Raw genomic sequence first — 22,083 nt, forward strand, 5'->3', positions numbered from 1 at the left:
AGTAATCGGTCAAGTAATCAAGTAAAAATCTAAACATTTGATGGATCACCCTATCAGTAAGCGCTAGCTAGCTGGTGTGCTTCAACGAACGGCTCCGCGCGGTCCGTCGCGGCGTAACAGTCAAATTTATGCTGGACACGCACTATAGCCACAACGAGTTACGGGTACACACACACACACACCCTGAGGGATTATGATTTCAAATGCCAACGCATGTCGACAGCGACCGGGTGTGTCCCAAAATCTCGCCGTACTTGCGGTGGGCTTTGGGGGTTTTTGAAACAATAAATCAGTGCCAACTCCGGGTACAGCCACGGCGCAGAAGCAGCCACCACCGCCATTCTTCTCGCCTTGATTTCGAACGGATTTCGAGACATCTTAATTCAGATCCTAAACCGCCCAAATTGAGCTCATCGCCCCGGATCATCGGTGCGTAGGGATCGTGAACCGACGAACCAACGGGGTGAACCCGGACGGCCGCTCCAGGACCACAACACGATGAGTCGCAGCCCATCGTTGCCCGTTTTGTAAACGACCCAACGAGGGTGTAGCAGCAGCTCTCAAGCCCACGGCCAGCGGCGGCCCAAGATTTGATTTAATTCAATTTACTGGTCCCCTTCGGCACGTTGCTGCGCGTGTGAAGTGGCTCCGGCTCGGTCGGCCAGCCGAAATGAATCAGACGCAGCCGCCGTCGCCGCCAGAGGGATATCGGCCCCGATCGGCTTACCCGGATGATAGTCGCCCTGATAATTTGATTAATAGCATAATTATGCACGGTACAGAACGAAGCTGATCTGCTGCTCGTGGTGTGTGCCTCGTCGTCTTCGTCGACCGTTTAGCGGAGGACTTCAAATCGAGCTGGGCGTAAGGTCTCATCACAATCGACGACCCGATCCAATCCGCCGATCAGGGCGGGCGCGTGCGCGGATCATCAACCTTGGGCTCGGGGCTCTCCTAGACGCTTCTACCGTGTGCATGCGTTTGTGTGTTGGGGCATGTCAGTTACAACCGTCTCCTGCGCGTGCCGTGCCAGGATGCGGACAATTTGTCGTCCGACAAGTCAGCTGTCCGCCCGCGCAAGTCGCGACCGCCTGGCGCAACGCGATTAAACTCGATTGCGAAAGCCGCGCTCTCCGGTGCCGGAACGGGGCCACCCCCCACCGTAACCTTGTGCCATAGTCTGAGGCCGACCGCAGCGAGCGCATTGCTTGTGGCAAACAAAAAAATGCGCGTAATCCAGCGCGCGCACGGTGCGTTGGCAGTTGGCCGTGTCACTTTACGCCGCACTTGACGGGTCCATCTGCCCGCCGTAGATCACTCCGGCGGCGGCGACATGCCCGATCGACTCGGGCGGTGCTACTGACCCGCCCGAAGGGCGCAAACGTGCCGTCGCATAAATAACGCTTCGAACCGCAGAAACCGATAGAGGGTGGTGGTGTCACTTCTGTTTGCCGCCGCTGATTTTCCATTTTGCCCATTTCGATCATCGGATCGGTTGCGGCAGGCCCATCACGTCCCGGGGGTGGGGCGGGGAGGCCAAGCCCATATCGGTGAGCATTCGGCGACGCGCGAAACAGCGTCGTGAGCCGTGTCTTCAAAGGCATTTCTTTATTTGGGCTCACACCGTCCGGGGGATCCGACGGCCGTCCGCCGTCGATTCCGGTGGAGCGTAGTTAAGCATAACGACCACTCTCGGGATGATGATGCCAGACACCGCACATCCGGGAACCACTTGAACGAACCCGCCGCCGCCGTCGTCTTTCATTCGCGCTCCCTGGCACGTATCACTCCGGCGCGTCTGGAAGAAAATCCTTTCCCGCTGGCCGAAGATAGCGTTTGGCGTCGGTCGAAGGATTTGGAATGCAGCGTTGCACCCGGAGCGGGTTAAAATCCCTTGCCGGCGAGCCTCCTGGGGGCTCGTGACAAGGATTTTGATTAGAAGCTTCCAATGGGGCCCTCTGGGACCTCTGGGGAAGCCCGGCGATGGGCGATAGCGAGAGGAGTTCGATTTCAAATACATTCACCCTCATGGAAGTCGTCGACAGCCGGACAGGAACGCTATCGCTGGAATACGAAATTAATCACAACCGGGGGCTCGAGACCCTTTGTGTGCCATGTGTTCCTTTAATGTTCACCGGGTGGGCAGTCACAGGATGCTTGCCGGGGGTGCCCGTCATGGTCATGAATTAATTAAACGCGACCGACTGGATGCGACCCCGATACCCCGATTAGATCTAAGCCGCCAGCGAGCCGCGTAAAGTCGCGATGCGTAGTCGAGCACGTGACCGATTGGGCCGATCGCGCTTGGGCCGAGATTGTTGGCAATAGCCGGTTGGCAATACTTTGTGCAACACAAACGCTCTATTGTGGTTGGCTCCACATTCCTGGTAGCCAGACCGGCCAGACATTCCTTCCATGCGGCGCGCGCCAAGGAATCTAGGGTAGATCGTTGTAAAATACTAATCACGGATGACCACGGTCTGCGCTTCTCGGAACCAGTGAAATCGATGCACCACGTTCCTGGAACCGCTTCTGTGGTCCGTGACGTCCAAGTATGAAACGAGACCGAAAGTGGTCAAACGGTGACCACGAGATTCGATTCTCCGGAGGTGCCAAGAAACCGCCCCAATATCTTCACCCCTAAATCCCACATTCATCAAGGACCACCCCGGCCGGGGTAATGGCCATTAAGTTTTTTTTTACAGCTGTAGCTGTCAGATTAATGCGGTTCTATAAAACGCCTTGCGCCGCCTTCCGGTCGCCCGGAGGGACCCTAACGGATGGCCGGGCTGACACCTCAGGTAATTAATTATCGAAATTAAACTTAATCCCGGCCACCGTTTTTCACCCACCGCCGAGCTGGTGATGCAACACGGGCGCCGTCGAGACCCAGCCTCCTGCCCCCCGGGGGACCCCGGGACCCAGCGGAAGCGGTTCCAAAGCGGTAAACAAGCGAACGGGATTTTTTCTTGCACATTCTCAAAAGACGGCGCCCCTCGGGACGGACGGAACCGGACGATGTCCGCGCGTGACGCACCGCGCTCTGGGCGCGGGGTGCGTTCCGTCCGTCGTTCCGAGCTGAGTAGTTCATTTATTATGTGCACCTTACCAGCACACGCGCTGTTTACGAAAACGGCCCGGCGAGCATGTTGGCCTCCAACACGAAACAAGACCGATGACGACAATGCACCTCCCCACTGCGATCCTGGCCGTCGCTCGGTCGATCGGTCGGTGTTACTTGTTGGCCCCGCGCCCCCTGTGCTCCGGTGGTGCTTATGAACTCATGAATTATGAACTCGCAAAAGTGGAACATGTCTATGCCGTCCGACGGGCCGAGCGACCCGTTGGTTGGCCAACTGAAAATAGAGCAATAGAGCCGGCTGCACAACAACGAAAAAAAAACACAGCCACACAACCTGGCCCTAATGACAACCCGAGGTCTGTCAGCCAAGGGGCCGAGGGCGAGCAGTGTATTCGACGGTGTAAATCAGCTGTCCTACCTAGGAGTGAACTAAATCTAAAAGTTGATTTATTACCGGCCTGGCTGTCGATCGAATGCAGCGCCCGACTGCAACGAACCCACCGCGGGAAGCAGCACACAGATTCCCGCGGAAGCACGGGAAGGAGCTGGGCTACTCTCCACTAGGATGTGAGTATCCTTGACCAGCCCATTATCATACAGCATTTGCACAACCCTTCACCAAGCGGCAGGATCGGTGGAGTCCGTACGGTGCGCGGTTTTCCATTGGCCGTGGCGCAGATAAACAACAAGTCGGCCCCATTGCCGACCGATGGAAAGCTATAAATATTGATGTTATTGGTTTTCGGTTTTGCGTGGCCTGGCGCGGCGCGTAACCCTGCGCGAAAAGCTTGCCCCGAATTCGGCGAACCAGACGGCGAGCGTGAGAAAAACGGTTTCCAATCATTCACCGCCATCTAGAGCCGCTCACGCTCACCTTTTTGCACCGCGATCGTCGCCGCAGCCGCCGCCGCCGCCGATCGGTGAGAAACTATTTTTAAAACCAAAACCGTTCAATCGAGATCGACTCCTTGTGCTGTAATTCTATCATTGAGCGCGGATCGCACAGAGGAAACAACAATGAACCACCGCCGGCCGCGGACATTCTTCGCGGAGAGGAAATAAAAAATGTTGTCATGCTCCGTGCCGTGCCGCGGCGTTTTGTGTCCCCTTTTTTACCTGCCGCGAGTCGTCCTTTTTTGCGCTGCGTTGACGTTTCGCGTAATCCAATTTGCCACTCTCGATCCTGCGCCACGGGGTGTTTCCGCAAGTTAAAAAACGGAAAAGGATGCCGCGAAGCTGGTGTGGTAGGTTCACTCACAAAGGACCTTATCGCAGATCGAATGACAATCGATCCGATTTTCCTTCTTTATTCATTTTTTTCGTTGTTCGTTCCGCAGCACTGTTACTGCACCGTTGGATTGCGCTTTTGGGGATTGACAATTTTTTGTTTGCACCACACAAACACACGCACACACACACACACGTCCAATCGGCGCTGCACTGAACTCACTCTGGCTGGCTGCTCCTGGCGTGTTTTGGGTTTCTTTTTATTGATAATCACACTCGTGGTTTTTTCAATGCGTTTGTTCAACACTTTCTTATCCCATAAGTTGTCAGATACGATCTCACAGAGCTCACAAAATTCACTGGCACTGGAGCGCTATTTTCAGGTTTGCTGTACGTTGTTTGTTTGCTTTTCCTTTTTTCCGTGCTGGTTGCTTTTCTGTTCTTCAGCGCGACCAATTTGTTCGTCGAGCGTACACTTTTCGCGCGATCATGCGTTTTTCCCTTCACACACAGACACGCTGCTGCACATGCACTTCCAGTAGCTCTGAAAACAGATGCACTTCAACACCAACACCTGGCGCTGCGACTGCTGGATCTGGAACCGATCTTTGCGCGCACGTCCACACGATCGGGATGTCGGAAACGAACTGAAGATGCGCGCGCGTCCGAATCCACGATCGGGCCGACCGTCTCAGTGGCGGCACCGTCGGCCGCTCGTCTTTCGTTCGGGTGTTCGGGCGGTGGAAATGCGTCCGTTTTCCGCCCGCACGAGCCGAACACGGAGCAACGGACAGCAGACTGACAGCATACTGACAGCACCACGAACACGGAGATCTGTCTCTGTCTCGCCCTCGCCGGGGAGAAGTGCAGTGTGAGGGAAAACGAAATATAGAGTCGTAGAAAAGGTGCCGGAAAGGTGGTGGTGGCCAGCATCCTTTGACGGTGGGATCGCATTTCACCGTCAGCACGTCTAGGATTGCGAAAGGTGTCGCCGGTTCGACCGGTAAGGTGTGGCAGATTCGACAGTTGAAAGGATGTTCAGGACAGCCTTGGTACCTTGGTACCGAGCACCAGCATCCGTGTCTGCCGTCGTGCCGACCAGCATAAAGCACGTGCTCGCCGCCGGAAACTCCGGAATCATGTCCCCGTGCTGCTGCGTGGCTTAGGAATAGATCGTTCTTCCGGTCTGCTGCTGCTTCGAGCAACCAAAATATACACAATTCTCCCGCCCGGTCCGGCCGCTTTGTCGTCCGCTGACGACCGACGACCGGGTATGTCACTTCCGGTGGAAGTATTTCCCCTGTTTACTACCAATACGCAAACCCACATCCGGAATCATCATCATCGGCCCGCAGTGGCACCCGATCGATTCGGGTTTGGCACAAGAACTGTTCGTCGCGCGCGTCACACTCACTTCCGATGCGCTGCAGCATCGCACCGGATACGTCATCGTCGCCGCACGTCAACGATGCATTCGATTTCATCACCAGCCTCCGGGGCCGGGCACGGCACGGCTGGTTAGGCTTGACGGATGGGATGAGGTGGAAAACCTGCGCTTCCTGTTACGACTGTTTCCCCGGTTCCCCCCTAGACACTAACGGGAAAGTCTGACGAAACCGAGTCCACCGAGCCGGGCCGAGTCAGGTTAGTTGGAACAAAGATCCGCCGGGAGGTGTTTTATTTTATGTCTAGTGTTTCTTTACGGATTTCTTTTTTCGTCTGCCCCTATGTCTCGCTGGTGTGCGCGCTCGTGTGTGTGTGTGCATCAAGGGTGACAAGCAGTTGTAAACATGACAGCTTAATCACGTGAGACCATTTTGAGTCACCGCGCGGTTTGAGGCGCGATCTTCGCGCGCTTTGTTGCGACAGCGGCCGAACCGCCGAAGAGCACGTGTGCACCCCAAACCCTGGCCACATCCGGTGTTCTTGGGCGCCAACGGCCAAGCATCTGCCATTCGTCATCGCAAGCCCAGCCCGGTCCCAGCGATGGATTGTTCCACCATAAAGCCGGTCAAACCCGGGTGTAGCGATTCCGATGGGGTGTGTTTTGCGGTCGATAGAATCGGACCCAAACTATCCGGCACCGGGAAGAAAACATCGGAAAGAAGCGTGGCTGTCAGAAAAGCCGTGGGAAGTGAAAGTATCCCGTAGCCGAGGGACTTTCTGCGAACGTCCCTCGGACCCCCGGTTGCAAGACGGGTAGACAAGACGTTTATTTTTGAACAAACAAGGCGGCTGCCCACAACGGGAACTGGCCGTCAGAGCAGAGGCATGAGCAAGATTTCCCCGCGAGGATTTTGACAGTCGCGTCCGCCGCTCCGTCAGCACGCCGTACCCCCTCTCGTTGGCCAGTACTAGAGGGCGTACTAGAGGTCTCGTACATTGTGCCCTCGGTATTGCCAGCCAAGCACCGTGAGTGGTCTTACTGATGGATCATTTATTTACATGTTTTATTTGGATGTTTTAAGCATGCGCAAGGTTTTTATTAATTTTCAAATTTCTACTGACTGGCCTCACGCAAACACTTATCTTCAGAACAATGTACGTCCACCGAAACAAATGCATATGTAGGGCACGGTTAATGGACCTACGCGAAGACGCAGCATCTCGAGCACGTCGTGACGGCGCGGGTAGCCAAGTCTGGTTGGCGTGCAGTTTATAAATAATTATTAACTCCAATATTACGGGTTTATTGGCGGTAGTTGGTATAATTTATAGCACGCCCTTCATTGAAGGTGTGGTTAGCTTCACTCAGCACGCCCGTAGTACTTCCGTCTTGGCCGCCAGGAAGAAGACCTATCCGTTGCTGCGTCGAACGAAGCTCAGTGGTCAGCGGCAGCGGTCAGCGGTTGGCCTAGTGGCCGCCGACCCACCGTGACCGTGCTGCTTACTTTATGCTCGTGTTTTGGTTACGTTTCTGCCCCCGCTGTTTATGAACTGGCAATATTTTTCGACTGGCCGATACGCGGTGGGCACGTATACAGAATCGACGATCGAATGGCGGTTGCGAGAGGAATTGATTTACTTCCAGCGATCGGCGGAACAGATCCGTACTGGGTGGCGCGCTACTAATTATGAAACGCGGCGCTTGACTCTATAATCTTTTCCACAATATATACCTTGCGCTGTTATCTAATAAGAACCTGTCACTTATTACCATTATTTTTTCAATTATTTTCATTGCTTTAGTATAAACTATCCAATAAATAAGTGTAAAGAGATGTTGGTGTTTGGGTTTCCTCTTCAAACTCACTTTCATCGCGCACATCACCGTCGTAATCATATTCCGCCCCCAACAATCGATAAATAAAAGGCTTTTATCTTGTATGCTTCTTCATGTTGTTTTCCCTTTGCCGGGCCTTTATGTCCCGGCGCTTGTCCGCGCAGATTACATTCCCTTAGCGCGTGTATCATCTTGGACGACACAAGCATGGGGCAAACGAATCTCGGAATCCAGCCCGGTTCCATGAAGGTGGAATCTTGGAATGGAACTCGCGATTAATGGAGACGCTGTGAACGGTCGGCGTCTGGTCGGATTAGCCCAACTTAGTCCGCCTTCCATTCATCGCCCGTGCTTCGGCGGTGTTCTCGTGCATATTTTTCTGATTAACGCTATGGTGATTACCTCTTGAAAAGATCAATTTAAAGTTCCTTTTACCCTTTCTTACACGCACACGTACACACACAGAGACGCCAAGTCTGCGTGCTGCGTAGGAATCATCCACGAGCCGGTAGTGGGTTGGAAAAAAAGTAGAAAAACATAAACACACACTCGGCTCGAGTATTACTCGGCCACGGGTCCCGCGTGGCGTATTTATGGTAGTATTCCGAATGCGAGCGGACATGGGCTTCGATGCGATGCAGAGTGAAGCAGTCCGTGAACAGCAATGCGTATTACAAGCATTACGTCGAGCGCGTGGTCAAACGAGTAGTTTGTCCGCGATTAATGTACGCAACGAAGGGGCGGCCGTGGTGGCTGCCGAGTGGAGATGAACTGGATAAAGGTCATTTATTAAATTGAAGTGAAATACGCCGGAACGCGTAAAATGCGATCAAAACAAATTGTTGCTCCTGACACAATAAACGCATACTTTTGGCACATTTATCAGGACCACTTACTTCAGCGTGGCTTACATTTACATGGTAATAATATTTGAGCCTCTTTGTTAATTTAAATTATGACTCCTAAACTTCTGAATTGATCCTGTTGACCACGTTGGAATGTAACCTTCATATTACGTTATATGTTTCACATGCAACGTCAATAAAGTCCTTGAAACGAAAATAAAACTAACAGGCTACGTACACCATTTAAATAACGACATTTTTTAAATATAAAATGCAGCCATATCTATTAGTTAGTACCATAGTTTGAAAGGTACGTTCTTCGATCTTTCAAATGCATCCAATTTTATGCAAATCGGATTACATATCCAAAAGCTACGCCCGTTCAGGTGTCAGTAGCTGTATGACGTGTGTTAAAAAAGTAAACAAAGGTACAAAGAGGCAATATTAAATTTTGCTGTGAACTGGTTAAAACATATACTGAGACATATAATTTGTTACGATAAGTTTATGGTGATGAAAGTATGAGTAGAGCATGAATTTTTGTGTGGTATAAACGATTTTAAAAGAATCCTGAAGACTTGGCAGACGACAAAACCAGCGTGGGCGTTTACAAGACCGAAATCATTCAAAGTCGGTGCAAAAAGTTCGTTAATAAGGACAAACACTTTGCAAATTAACAAAAAAGGACTGCAACTGGTGATGAAACGTGGTGTTTAAAGTACGGCCCGTAAACCAAATGTCAAAGCATGGAGTGGAAATCAAAGCCAAGAAAATGCATTTTCGAAAACCTAGAATAAAAAAACCTATGCTGATAACTTTTCATAATTCGAAGAGTTCAATCCACAAGGGATTCTTTCCTAAAGGCGAGCCGCTAAACGGTGAATACTATTTAGAAGTACTGCAACGAGTATAGTAAAACCTAGGTGCAAAATATGTGAAAGCCTAGGCCTGTGCTAGGTACTGAATAAAAATTAAACGGAACCGTTTAATCATACTTAACCACCGAAAAGCCTCATATTTCATTCCTCAGCTCCCGTTTCTTCAATCCCACTGCGCATTTGTCGACCCGAAAGCCAACGTACGTGCCCAGATGCCCCGGACACTTACCCGCACGGTATTCTAAATATTGTTCTTACTTCAGCCTGAATGAAATCCATCTACGCCGCGAAAGCAAACATCCTTCGAACGCAGGCGCAGCTGTTCTAGTCCTCCGGAGCAGTTATCGCGTGTTCCGGAACGCGGCCAGTACGATGCAGGTTCCGAACGACGACGAGTGGCGGAACGAAGTGTGGCCAATGCAGCACGGTTTGGTTGGTTTTCTTCCATGTTATTAAAACGTGAATTACCACGCAGCGCAAGCACAACCTGCAGCCCGGAGACCACATCTGGGAACCTGATCAGGGTGGCGCACACATTTCCGTCAGCTACAACGCGTTTGGCTTCGTTTCGCCCTTCCATCACCAATCAGGCTGCCATCAGTTCTTTTTCCAGTGCATCCCCGTGTCGACGGAGTGTACAACTCGAGGATACGAGTTTTTCCGGGACCCCATTATGACCTTCGTTTTTGGCAACGCACGACGGGGTACGAGGATTTTAAGCGATTCCACGAAACGTCGTCATAAATTTTGCATTTAACCATCGCCACCTAACCGCCAAGAAAACCTGAGCGTCCTCTGATCGACATGAGCCGCCCTCGGCCTTCGTATGTCACCCGCAAGGAACGCTTCTTTTTCTGAAGCAGCGACTAGCAATTAGAGGCCACCAAAATCCTTACCAGATGTTCCGGCGAACAGTACGGAACGTGATCGGATCTTACGCCAAATGTGGGTCGCTTTTCCAGGCCTTCTTCCAGGCCATGCGCGGTGGCAATTTAAATCATATAGCATCCCAGCCGAAGGGCCACGAGCTTGGTGCACTATCAGCCCCCTCTCGGATAGTTTATGTTGCGATGCGTTATCAAAACACATTCGCCATTTAAACAGCCCATTTATTTTGAGCAACGCACACGGGCAATAAATTATCTTACCACCGAGAGAAAGGAAGTGCCCGATGTTGTGTTATTTATGGCAAATTGACTGGCGACGTGATTTATGCTGCGTGCTTAGGTAGCGCACAAACAGACGGTGTTTCATTTCGGCGTAATTAGTGGGCTCCCAAACTTTAGCATTTAAATTGTGATTTTGAGATAATTATGAATCCAGTGGAACGAATCTACTGGCATGTTGGATGGCTAACTATTCAAATGTGACACATTTTTTTCATTCCATTCGTTTCTCATTGCTCTGTCAAATATACGCTATCATGTGTATTTCCATCTACATTGAAAATGTTCATCAGTTAAAGTATTTTAACAATAGCTTACCATAATCTGCGTCGATTCTTCTTATAATTCTGAGAATTTATGATGGTTTTTGTTAAACTTTTTTTTCCGCCATCAGTTTTAACGATAGAAAAAATAATAACATAACATATTATGCGTAACATAATAGAGTCAAACCGAATTGACATGTTTGAAATATTTGAATTAATAACTTGAAAGTTGACATGCGATAACAAACAAATACGCTAGAAATATCCGGTTGCAAGGTGCACTTATAGGAAACTCAAATTATGGTATGCCTACGTTTGTTAATATGTGCCAGCTGATTACTAATGGCCACGACAATGGGAACGGGTACGTCGATGACCTCAAAAAGAGTCGAAAGTTATTTGAAGGGCCGTGTCTTTCAAGAAAACCGATAACCAAGAAAGGAACGATGACATTAAAGTGTCAAGTCAATCTTTTCGTACCGTTTTGACGACGATCGGATAGAACGATTTCCAACGAGCCACAGTTACAGCTAGGTCCAAAACTGACTGTGGCCCTTTTTCCGGCCCAAGCGCATTTGGTCGTTTGTTTTTCTCACCTCAGTTTCTATGATTGTTTCCGGCGCGGTGCATACTTTTGTGGATACCGGATCATCACCGGGTCGTGTCCATAGCGCATAGCTACCTTCGGGTGACAAAAGACGCAGCATAATGACGAGTGACATCAGTGACAGAACATGATGGAATTTAGTTTTCTTTGTTTTAGGTCGACCCGGCCTGCAGTCTGCGTAGGCCGTGCCGGTTGTGCATCGTTGGCCCCAAATCGAGGTCATCCGTGCCTTCGGACTGCTGTTCCGGTAGAGTCCGGTGGTGTACCAGCTTTCGAATGAATTTTATTTACTTTTCGCATTGTTTCCCCGGAAAGGTAAGGTCTCGCGAACGAGATTATCTGCTGTCCCCAGGCTGTACAGCCACCCAAACACGATGCCTAGCCGAGCCCCGGAAGAACGTAGGAGTCTTGAAACAACAAACGGGGTCACAGCAATATGGGCACGTGCTGTCACGCACGCCGGATGCTGAGAAATCTGCTTCAACTCTCTTCATGAACCCCAGAAATCGGCAGATCTCTAGGGGTCTAGCAAGCAACAGTTGCCTTTTCTCCCTTTTTTACTGCTTCCTAACACTCAATCTACTATAAGCACTACTTCTTATCCATAGAAGAACCATCCGGTAAACAATCAGCCGGGGTTGTAATAATGTTTTTAAATTTCCTGACACTTGCCCACGGCTCCGGTTGACATCCGTCGGTATAGCTCGCCGCGGAACAGGAACTCGAACGAAACTGTGGGTGAACATATTTATAGCCCGCGCGAAGCACTGCGAACGACACTCCCGACACTGGAGAGGGATATTCAATTTGTCAAACGATTATCTTTCCGGTCGTTAGATGTCAGTTAAAACGAAACATATACTACCGTGTCCAACTCAGGGCCGGGCTACGTCTTAACCGATTACGCAAGCCATCACCAAACCGGCGGATAAGGTTTAATACCTGTTTCGTATACGTGTGTGGCAGGTGAAGCTTATTTGTGAAGTATTGAAATGAGCTGCGGATGCCAGGGCCTGGATGGAAACGACAATAACTGCTCAATAAATATGATTGTGTTGTGTTCCTTATAATCCCTAGCACTTAGTTTCCCCCAATAAATGGGGTGGCAATAAATTATCTACAAATTATTATCTGAATCCTTTTGAAATTAATTACCCAAATATTTAGAAACAAACGCATTAGAGCGTCTGCGTACAGGACTTTTTTTTAACTACAAAGTGTAACACATTTTCATCGCAACTTACGAGATTGGGGTGTTGTTTGAATGAGAATCAAACGAATGTCGCCAACTATTTTTATAATAATCAGAATGTCTTTTATCTTTCATTTGCTGGTGGTCCACAGATTGTGTCACTGCCTCCCAGGGGTCGACACCTTAGGAATTATCCTAGAGATGAAAGGGATTGGTGGGTACCGTTTAACATTTGTAGCTCGGATTCCCAGAACTCTGTAGGTCTGTTATGAGTTCATAAATATACACATTTCTATCGGTTGGGAGCATTACGACTACTCCATCTGTGCGGGCCACTTCTAGCGAACAAGAAGTCCCCGGATTTTCCGGCCGTTCCCGGGGCGCACTTTGATCTGTCTAAAATTGAAAAGTATCCGGATTCAGGGAAAACTACTCCCACCGTGCCTGAAATACGATCACTTAAATAATTTTATTTCCTCTACTAGTTCCTCTATCGCCATCACCCATCACTTCCGAAGCTTGCGGGCCGGAGGTACGGCGTCCGGTAACCAAACGCTATAGGAAGCGGTGTCGGAGGAACGATCCTATATGTTTACAGTCAGTGTCGTACTCGAGCCCAAAGTTCTTCGAAGTAAACAGCGCCAAAGACAAGATTGAAAACCTAGCCACGATGATTGTTTGGACACTAACCAATGTTCCAAAATTTTCCCTAGAACTAAAGAGAACTAAAGGTTTGCCGCTTTCCATAGCTGGAACCTGTGGTCGAACAACTCGCCCTTAAATGCAGTCCGGATGGAGGTCCGCAACTGGCGAGCCAACAAGTTACCTTTTCTTCCAAAGAGTTTTTCTCAAAGAAAATTGAAATTTCTACAATAAACTACTACCCGAAACGACCGAGTTCTTGGAAGTGTCCATGGATTAAATGTTTATTTTCGCCTGTCCGCACCAATTGGCAACGTTTAACACACCCGCCGGTCAATTCTGATTCATCGGACGGCATTCTGATCCGCCATCATCTCACGGGTGATCTCACGGCCCGGCGAAGGCCCAATTGCGTTCGGACAACATGTTGCGTGGTTTACGATCATTTAACCTATTTTATAGGTACTTTTTGCCAGACACACCGCTGCACATACGAGCGTCTCGGGTGGAGCGGGTGCGAGTTCCGCTTTCCGCGAACGAGCGTTGGCAGGTAGCATCCGCAATTACGCTTCTGCGAACCAACGACCGGCTTTGCACCATCTGACGGGCGTAATGTAGCGTACCGAGAGCGCACAACTGATTAATGGTGTCGACAAAAATGGCTACCAGCAACCTGTTTGTACTGCGCCCTGTTGCTTGCTCCCTGGAGTCGAAAATAATCGGCCGGATGGACCTGTGCCCAAATGTGACGCTCTCACTGTCCGATCCAACACTCGTTGCACTCGTTCGTTACAAGTGGCCCCCCGCGGGCTGGCGTCAAGAAACTGTCCAAGGTTAAAAACGACAAGACAATTTTATTCACTCTGTCCTGAGGACGAACTTTTCGGCGGCACCCAACGTGGGCCAACGTATCGCGCCCCGCGAGCCTCGATCGGTATGGTGATCCGGTAGCCGACGTATTAACATTTCACGGGCGTCTTTCCTTTCAATTTCGTCGGTCGGCTGTTTAATAATTCATGTTTATGATTATTTGAATTTAATTTTCAAGCCACCGGCCCGGCACGCCGCGGACATTTGTTTCGATCAGGATGGATCTTCTTCTCAGAGAGAGAATTTTATTTTCGGCCAGCGCTGCATACTAATTACGTAGAAATGGAAGGATTGTATTTTTTAGGGTTGGTTCGGCTTTTTTTACATAACTCACAGTTGGAAGGGAAATGCACTTGCCGCACCGTGGCTTCTGATGGCTGGAACGTCCTGCTGCATAGCTGATGAGGGTTCCCAGTGCAGCGAGACGCTGAAGGAAAAATTAACCACCAAGAAGCGAAACCTAGCCTATCGCACGAAGCGATCCCTTGCCCCAAATGGTCAGTCATTTCTACGAAAATCTCACGCAAAACCTATCGTACGCAGAAATCGGACCGAGCGAAACTTACTATTGGCAACTCAATCCAGAGTTCAGCCGACACTCCAACGCTACCTCCCCAGTGGCCGCAACATGAAAGGATGCGTATTGTTGACGTAGCGTGTGCAATCGCACGAGCCCTTATTTTTATTAAAAACTGCTGTCTCTCAACACCGACGCCACCTCGGGTTGCGCCACCCCTCCCCCAGATGAAGAAGAAGCAAAAAAATCGTTTCATCTGCTAGCGCGCCGGCACGCGATTGCGCCGAACCCGGTGGTTCGAGCAGATGAAACGAATGGTTGTTGTTTTCTTAATTCATACACAAGCAACTCGTCACGAGGAACGCGTCCCGCCGTGATGCGCGTGCCGGTGGCGTTGCGTTCGAAGAAGGATGGGCGGCTGCTCGCAGGATCATAATCGACAGCAAACCGTAAGACGGTTTCGTTGGGGCACGGACGGCATGGACCCAGCAGGAAGTGGAAGGAGGAAAGTATTAAGAGATCAAAGCAGTGATCGTCACGCATCAACCTGCAGCTAATGTTTCGATGGATTGAAGGCCCCCGGGGGCTGTGGAGCAAACGAGAAAGATTACGTAGCGCGCTGGTTGTCATCCGTGGTTTGACTCCATTTCTGGCTTTTCCGTGTAAAGTCCGCGAAGTAGTATGATAATGTTTATAACTATGTTACTTAATTCCATTTAAAACTCCCATAACCATCCGTATTGCCGTGTCTGTAACGTGTCAAAGAAGAAGCGGACACTTTACTTTTGCTGCACGCGCCTTGCGCTTCTTGACTCGCAGCAAAAGACCACAAAATTAAGTACATAAACACAGTACGGACCATCGTGTGCAGGCGAGGCGGGCTCAGCCTTGAACGAGGGTATGCAAACAAACCACCACAGGACCCACCACCGCGTACATGTTTGTTTGCCTGAGCACATGCGGCTCTGTACGCTTGCAACCGCACAGGTATGGAACAGGCTGTTCCGCTGTGCCTCCCAACGCTTTTCCGGCCGGAACACCGGAAACGGGGCCGCACGGGGGAGTGGGCGCTAAATTTGTCCTCTTAATATCCGAAACAGATAAATCTACTACCGCACGGTCGCCCGATCGAATATCATCGCGAGCGAACGGTTGACGACGACGATAGCGTAATGCTATCCACCGCGCCCGCGTATCGAGACCATAAATCCTTAAATGTGACGGATTTTACGCCCCCCCCCCCCCCTCCCCCACACGGTTCATCTATCTGGGCGGTGTGTGGTAATGCTGGTCGGAGTAGCGAAACATAAAAACCACGACAAATAAAACCTCGGCGGCGTCGGCGGCACGCAACTGGTCCTCCGGCTGGTCTTGGGAAAACTTGGGCATTGATCGTCGTTGATCGGCACAACGGCGGCAGGCACGAAGAGCACGCGCCTACGAAATGATGTAATCTGAATATCAGACACCACCGGGTCTCTCTCTCGGGAGGTGCGATGGTTCTAGTGTTACGCTATAAATAAGTCGTTCGACTAGATTGCCGGAATGTTTTGTTTAGAGAGCCTTTTTAATGGTCAGATCAAATGTTTGGCATTCAAACATACATTTTCTGTTGTAAAAAGAGCCCCGTGACGGGGCCGCTAGAACGGCTTCTCAGTTAAGATTTGTGTTTCAAGATAACACAGCGCTTCCTTCATGGCACTGCCTGCACCTGAAGTTGCGCCATTGCACCGTTCGCACACCCAGATTCAGACCTTTGGACGGCAGATGGCCGATGCCGCCAGATGTAGCCTGTAAATAATGAACCTGTTCAGCGATCTTTGGCCAGTGCACAGCTCGCACACCCGCACGACCTTTCACCCAAGGCAGGTCGAGTCGCCGGAGGGTTCGGGCAGCATAATGCGCGGCCGCCGGAGTGCAACCGTGTGTTGCGCTGTCGCTGCCGGAATCGCGGCAATTTTCCAGTTAAATCAAGTTTCTTACAAACCTTCTTGGCCATTCAAATCAATTGGCTTCAATTGTCTCCCGGCAAATGGAATCGGTGTAGATTTATTTTAATGCTATTAGAAGCGGTACTACTACTACGAAAGAGAGAAAGAAAAATAAACATGGCGATCCGCAGGGCAATTCATCCATTTCTGCTTTCGGCTGGCAGTAGGAAGGGTGGTAGTAGCAGATAGGAGTAGTATCCCGATGCCTAGTTTGTTGAGTCGCACGAGTACTCACCACAACGGAGCGCACGGTGCAATAGCGGGTTCGCGGTTAGCGAAGTTGTGATTGCCTTGCGGAGCAATTTCTTCACCGCCAGAGGCCGAGCCAGAGCTTCTTAGCCTCGGACGACTTGTCTCGGAGCAATTGACTTTGATTGGTGCTGACTCGCTACTCCGCGTCCCTGGAAGTAGACACCTCTAGCCGCTCTATTAGCTGAGCTGCGGCTGCTCTACTTGACCAAATTGAAAATGTCCTCCTCGGTTCGGAGACGGGCAGACGACAGAAGTAAGCAAAGAAACGTTTAACAACCTCCAAGAAACACTCGAATCGTAATAAACCAAGCCTGGAATAAACAATATGTCAAGGACTACGGCGAAATACCTCTTCACATGCTGACAATCGTCATTTGACCAAACTGCCAAGCCAAGTGCAGCTTAGGGACCGGCGAGACCGGCTCGTGCCATCGGATCTCGGCAGCTGACGCCCCTAAGCAGGCCCCGACAAAAGGGGCCGTTCTCGGGATCGGGAAAATCTTGATAACGGATGCTGCTGCTGTGTGGTTCTACATGGCCCAACATTTCTCTTACGTCTTCTCTTTCTCTTGCTCTATCTCAATTCCTAAGTCGCCAAGGAGCAGTAGACAAAACGGGGCCTAATTTATTTCAAGCAATAAATTAACTCTTCGCTAGAAATTGAATGCTACCCGTTTTATACACGTAAACAGAGACGTTTGGGAGTGTTCTCACATCACACAGGTTGATGCTAATGGCGGTTCCGGTATTTTTTTGCCCAAAGGGTTCATGAAATATGATAAAAACCCAAAATTTTATGTGCTCTAACTTTTATTATGCTCACAAAATAATCGTCTAGATTGCCAGCAACAAAATAATCCACATTGATCATATGAGTTCCATATCCTGGTTCTCCATATGGTTGCTGCCCATCGAGATTCCATTAATAAACTAAAGTGCGTCGTATAAGCTAAACTGTTGTGTAAACAGTATAAAAAACTCCAAATTGTGATTTTCTTGACATTTTTAAGACCTCTCAATTACATCCGGATGAAAGATTACACCCAAAGCGGAAGCAGACAACCAACCGGTTTTATAGTGTTCGATCCCACTTTTGACACCCTATTCTGAGGCCTCTCTCTCAACGAGGGAGGTTCCTTCCGTGCAGCCCACCTACAAACTGAAACTTCCGTTGAGTTCCGGGGTTTGAAGAAAAAAGTGACGGCTGAAACAGCGTCCCTCCAGGTGCCATTTATCAAACAACACACTTGGGCACATCATCGACGGCATCAACTTGCCGGCGGCGACAACGCGGCACCTTTTTTCCCGCAAGACAAAACGCTGTCGACCTCCAACGTCGGAAATTGAGTCAACTGGGAAAAAAAATCAGAGCACTCACACGCCACGTTTACCGGCCCTTCGAAGAATCGGAACGCCACCGATTCAAAGATGCCGTCACTTCCCCGGCGAGAAGACCTTCGCGCCCTCGTGCCACGTCGGCGTCGGCATTCGTCATCCTTGGGGGGAGAAGCAGGCGCCACTAATGCCCGTTGGAATGTAACCTCGAAATGGCACGAAACGGTGTTCGAGTGAGCGATAATGACGTATAAGCGATCGATTTCTCCCCGCCCTGAAGGTGCCACGATCACCCGCGGGGGAATCCTGTGCATTGCGGGTTGCACACGACTGTTGTTGATAGTGCGGTCCACACGAGGCTCAAACAATGGCTACCATAATTTGCTAATTGTGTCGAGCTACGTGCAAATCACGTTCGTTCTCCGGAAATCATGCCATGCGCGGTCCGCGAGATGAACGCCACCTTATGATAAAACTCCAACTACAATATTTGACCTTATACATCGCTTCAACAAACGTAAAGTACAAAATTATGAAGAAAAGTACAGCATCCATCCGAAGAAGCGATAACATTTGCATCGAAAGAAAAAGACTTCCGGTCCTAGCGCTTTCAGAAGTAATTTCAGGGAAAGTTTCTTTAACCCTAAGATTTTTTACATAATTATCACATTAACAAACTAATGTGAAGAAACTATTAAATCAGTGAAGCTTACCGTGCAGTTTCTAATGTTCTCTCGGTGAGCCTAACACAACAGAGGGAGCCATAAGACAACCGATGTTAAAGATAAAAGTTACCTTTTTCGGTTTCCAAATGAGGAAAAGGAATATTTTGTTCTTCCTCCTGCGGCCGAACGAAACGTCAAGCAATAAATAATTTCTAGAACCTGTCACTACCTCTCATCATCGCCTTTCCAACGGGCGGCAATGCTTCGCTCGTCGATGCTCACACTATCATTGTGCATGCTTTATCGGCCTCCCCGTTTTATGCTCGTTCCCAGCTCAACCGATCGCTGCAGCGATCGTCTGGAACCGTGCATCGGCGGCTTGTCGTCGGGACATTTCATTATCATATTTATCCATACACGGCCCCCGACTATGTTTTCGCACCGCGTCCGGCGTGTCTTTATCTAGGCTTATCGATTTATTTATTTGTTTGCAGGGACGCACCGCTAACGTGCTAACAATCCCGTCTTCCTTTCGTCTCCGTGTGGAGAAACAAATCCCAGGCGACACCAGGGCGACACATAGAAGGAGATAACTCATCCGTCGTAGAACCCTTCACGGGGGCCGCCTAACGAGCCTCCTTCGCATGCAAGTCGCACATTCCCCAGCCAGGACTCGTTCTGCGTGCTGATAGCCAATCTGATAGACGGTTGGACGATTGCAATGCAAAAGTCAAACACAAACAAACACACGCTGAAGATGTCACATAAAATTGTCTTATGGAGCGAAACCTTCGGAGTTCGAGCACAAAACAGTTTTCCAAATGTTGCACTCTTGTCTTATTTTGATTTTATTTCTTTTCGTAACAGCCAAATGATTGAACCTTGGATGAAGGGAATATAATTTTGACTTTTGATTTCCTTTTTTGTTGCACCCGGGGGTTGGATTGTATCATGAAGAAACATTCATGAGTCACATCACGTGGCAGGGCAGATTGGTCCGCGTCCGCTGACCAGATATCAACATGTCTGGCGGGTGTGTGGCCGCCGTCGTAGTTCGAAGGGAATCCCAAAATTGGCGGGAAGGCAAGAAACCAGCATCGCTTGTCAAACGCATTGCGGGCCAAGAATGAAATCTCTTCGTTTCATTTGCGAAAGATAATCCGCCACAATTCATGCTCATTTCGCACTGAATTGGGTAATTGTGGCTCCGTGCCGCGAGATGCTGCGAAACCCATTACGTCTGTACGGTCAATTTCGTTCAAAGACGAGCCATGGCAACTGGCCGCGAGAAAAACTGACCGTTGAGAATATGTTGCTCACGAACATCCAATAAAGATCACAGTATATGTTCACGAAGACTCTTATATGTAGCTTGTATTATTTAAAAAATAAGTGTACATTTCAGTGGCAGTGGCCACTCCCTTGACTTGTATTACAAGCTGATGAAAATAAAATAAGGTACCTTGTTTAAATCAACGACAATTTATGATATCTTTTCACGATTCTATAACAACGCGTCCCCCAAGCAATAATGTGCAATCCGCAACTTACGTCGGCAGTGCAATCAAATGCACACAGCTACAGCACAAGTGGTCAGAATGCAGACTGCAGAATTAAACTTGAGTTTAAACGTTTGTTACCAAGACTATTAATAGCGTAAAAACAATTGTCTTTACGTAATCACTCATCGCGTCAATTGCCCCACGCTAGTCAATGGGCTATGCTGAATGCGTACACAATAAGAATAACTACGGAACGCCAGATGCATTTTAAACCATCTTTCCTGTGTCACCGTAACCGTTGAGGGTGCCTTAACGAAAGCGAGTGGACATTCGGAACTGGTAGTTTTGTCCGAACCAACCGAACAAACATTTCTTATAGGTCCAAACTTCACGCATTCCCGATTAACAGTGCTGAAATGAATATAAACGTAGAACTTTAAAAATTTAAATTAATTATCTGAACAAGCGTTGATTTTCGTATGTTTTATGGGCCAAACCTGTTTTGTATACATGTCCGTCTAAGTACAAAGAGATAGAAAAATGCAAAGATAATGATTAAAATAGAAGATGAATGCGTAGTAACTGTGATTGGTTGTAGTTTTGGCAAATTAAGAAAATGGTCAACATAAAAAAAGGTCTTTCCCATACCGGGAATCGAACCCGGGCCTTCCGGGTGAGAGCCGGATATCCTAACCACTAGACAATATGGGATGTCGAAAGCAGAGGGCTTATACAGATACATAAAAACACAGTGACAACCATTACTCGGCAACCTAAATTCAAAAATATCAACATTAGACATAATCGCATGATGAGCTAGTAACATAAATTCGACTTCCTGAAAACTTGCTCACATTAACTTGCTTTTCCATCTCTATCCTCTTTTATTATCTCTATGTTTCTATTGAGAATCCGTCGTTTAAACCATTGCTATCGCATTTTCGATTTAATGCCGAAACGATGCTTAGAAAATAAAAGATATGTGACAATTTTGCTCACGTTGCCTGCTTTTAAGTACATTCACTGAGACTTACTGGCCCAACAGACAGACGATTTCCTAGCCTGCCCCCTGGAGCGTCTAACGTATCACGTCCCTCGTGCGCACCATTTATGGGGATAAAGCCGATAGTAAACAGAAAAACAGGTTCGTTGGCTAATTCTAGCGTGTCCCGGTCCCCGGCCTAGCAGCACGGCTGTATCTCAGCCCGCTCTTCCGACCAGACCGTCGCAATGCGCGATCTAAGCCCGCCGGTTTGCACTTTTCGGATGCTTCTTGTGAATTGATTTAAATTAGTTTCAATGAGAGCGAATAGTCCCCGTGGTGGTGGTGTGGTCGGCGTAATCGGCAAGATGTCGTCAGTGGGCATCGCTCCCCAAAACCGGCCCCTCTAAAATTCCGCCCTAGAGTGCCTGCCGCGCTCGCGCTGGCCGCATAGGAAAGGATCGCAAAATTGTCGTACCGTCGTACCGTCGATGCCGCTGGACAATTTGGTCAATCTGTCAGCCGACACCAGCCGAATTTGAATGGCCGACCGCGCGCGTTTCGTAGTTCCTTCACCGATGGTCCAAGTCGATCTGCAGGTACTCACCGGCGCGGGGATGCTGCTATAACGCGGGTCTCTCAGTGAGTGAGCCATCGCGGCCAAGCGCCTCCATCATACGCACATATCTGTCGCATCCCGTTCATATATTTCTCACACATTTGCCATGAATCCGCATCCGCGCCGCGTCAATTGTGTTGTTGACGCCGCGCGCATCACTCGGGGAACTCACCGAGACCGCGAGATCGACTGACTACTACGACGACGACGACGACGAGTGAT

The 22,083-nt window shown here is 49.4% G+C and overlaps 1 non-coding gene across 1 annotated transcript; it reads right to left on the reverse strand.

Moving 5' to 3' along the window:
• Positions 1–20,899: 20,899 nt before the first annotated feature.
• Positions 20,900–20,971, reverse strand: Trnae-cuc (transfer RNA glutamic acid (anticodon CUC)). Its single transcript has one exon. It is a non-coding gene; the product is annotated as a tRNA-Glu (tRNA).
• Positions 20,972–22,083: the final 1,112 nt, after the last annotated feature.

This window comes from Anopheles cruzii, chromosome 3 (genome assembly GCF_943734635.1).
Source record: "Anopheles cruzii chromosome 3, idAnoCruzAS_RS32_06, whole genome shotgun sequence".
NCBI classification, from domain to species: domain Eukaryota; kingdom Metazoa; phylum Arthropoda; class Insecta; order Diptera; family Culicidae; genus Anopheles; species Anopheles cruzii.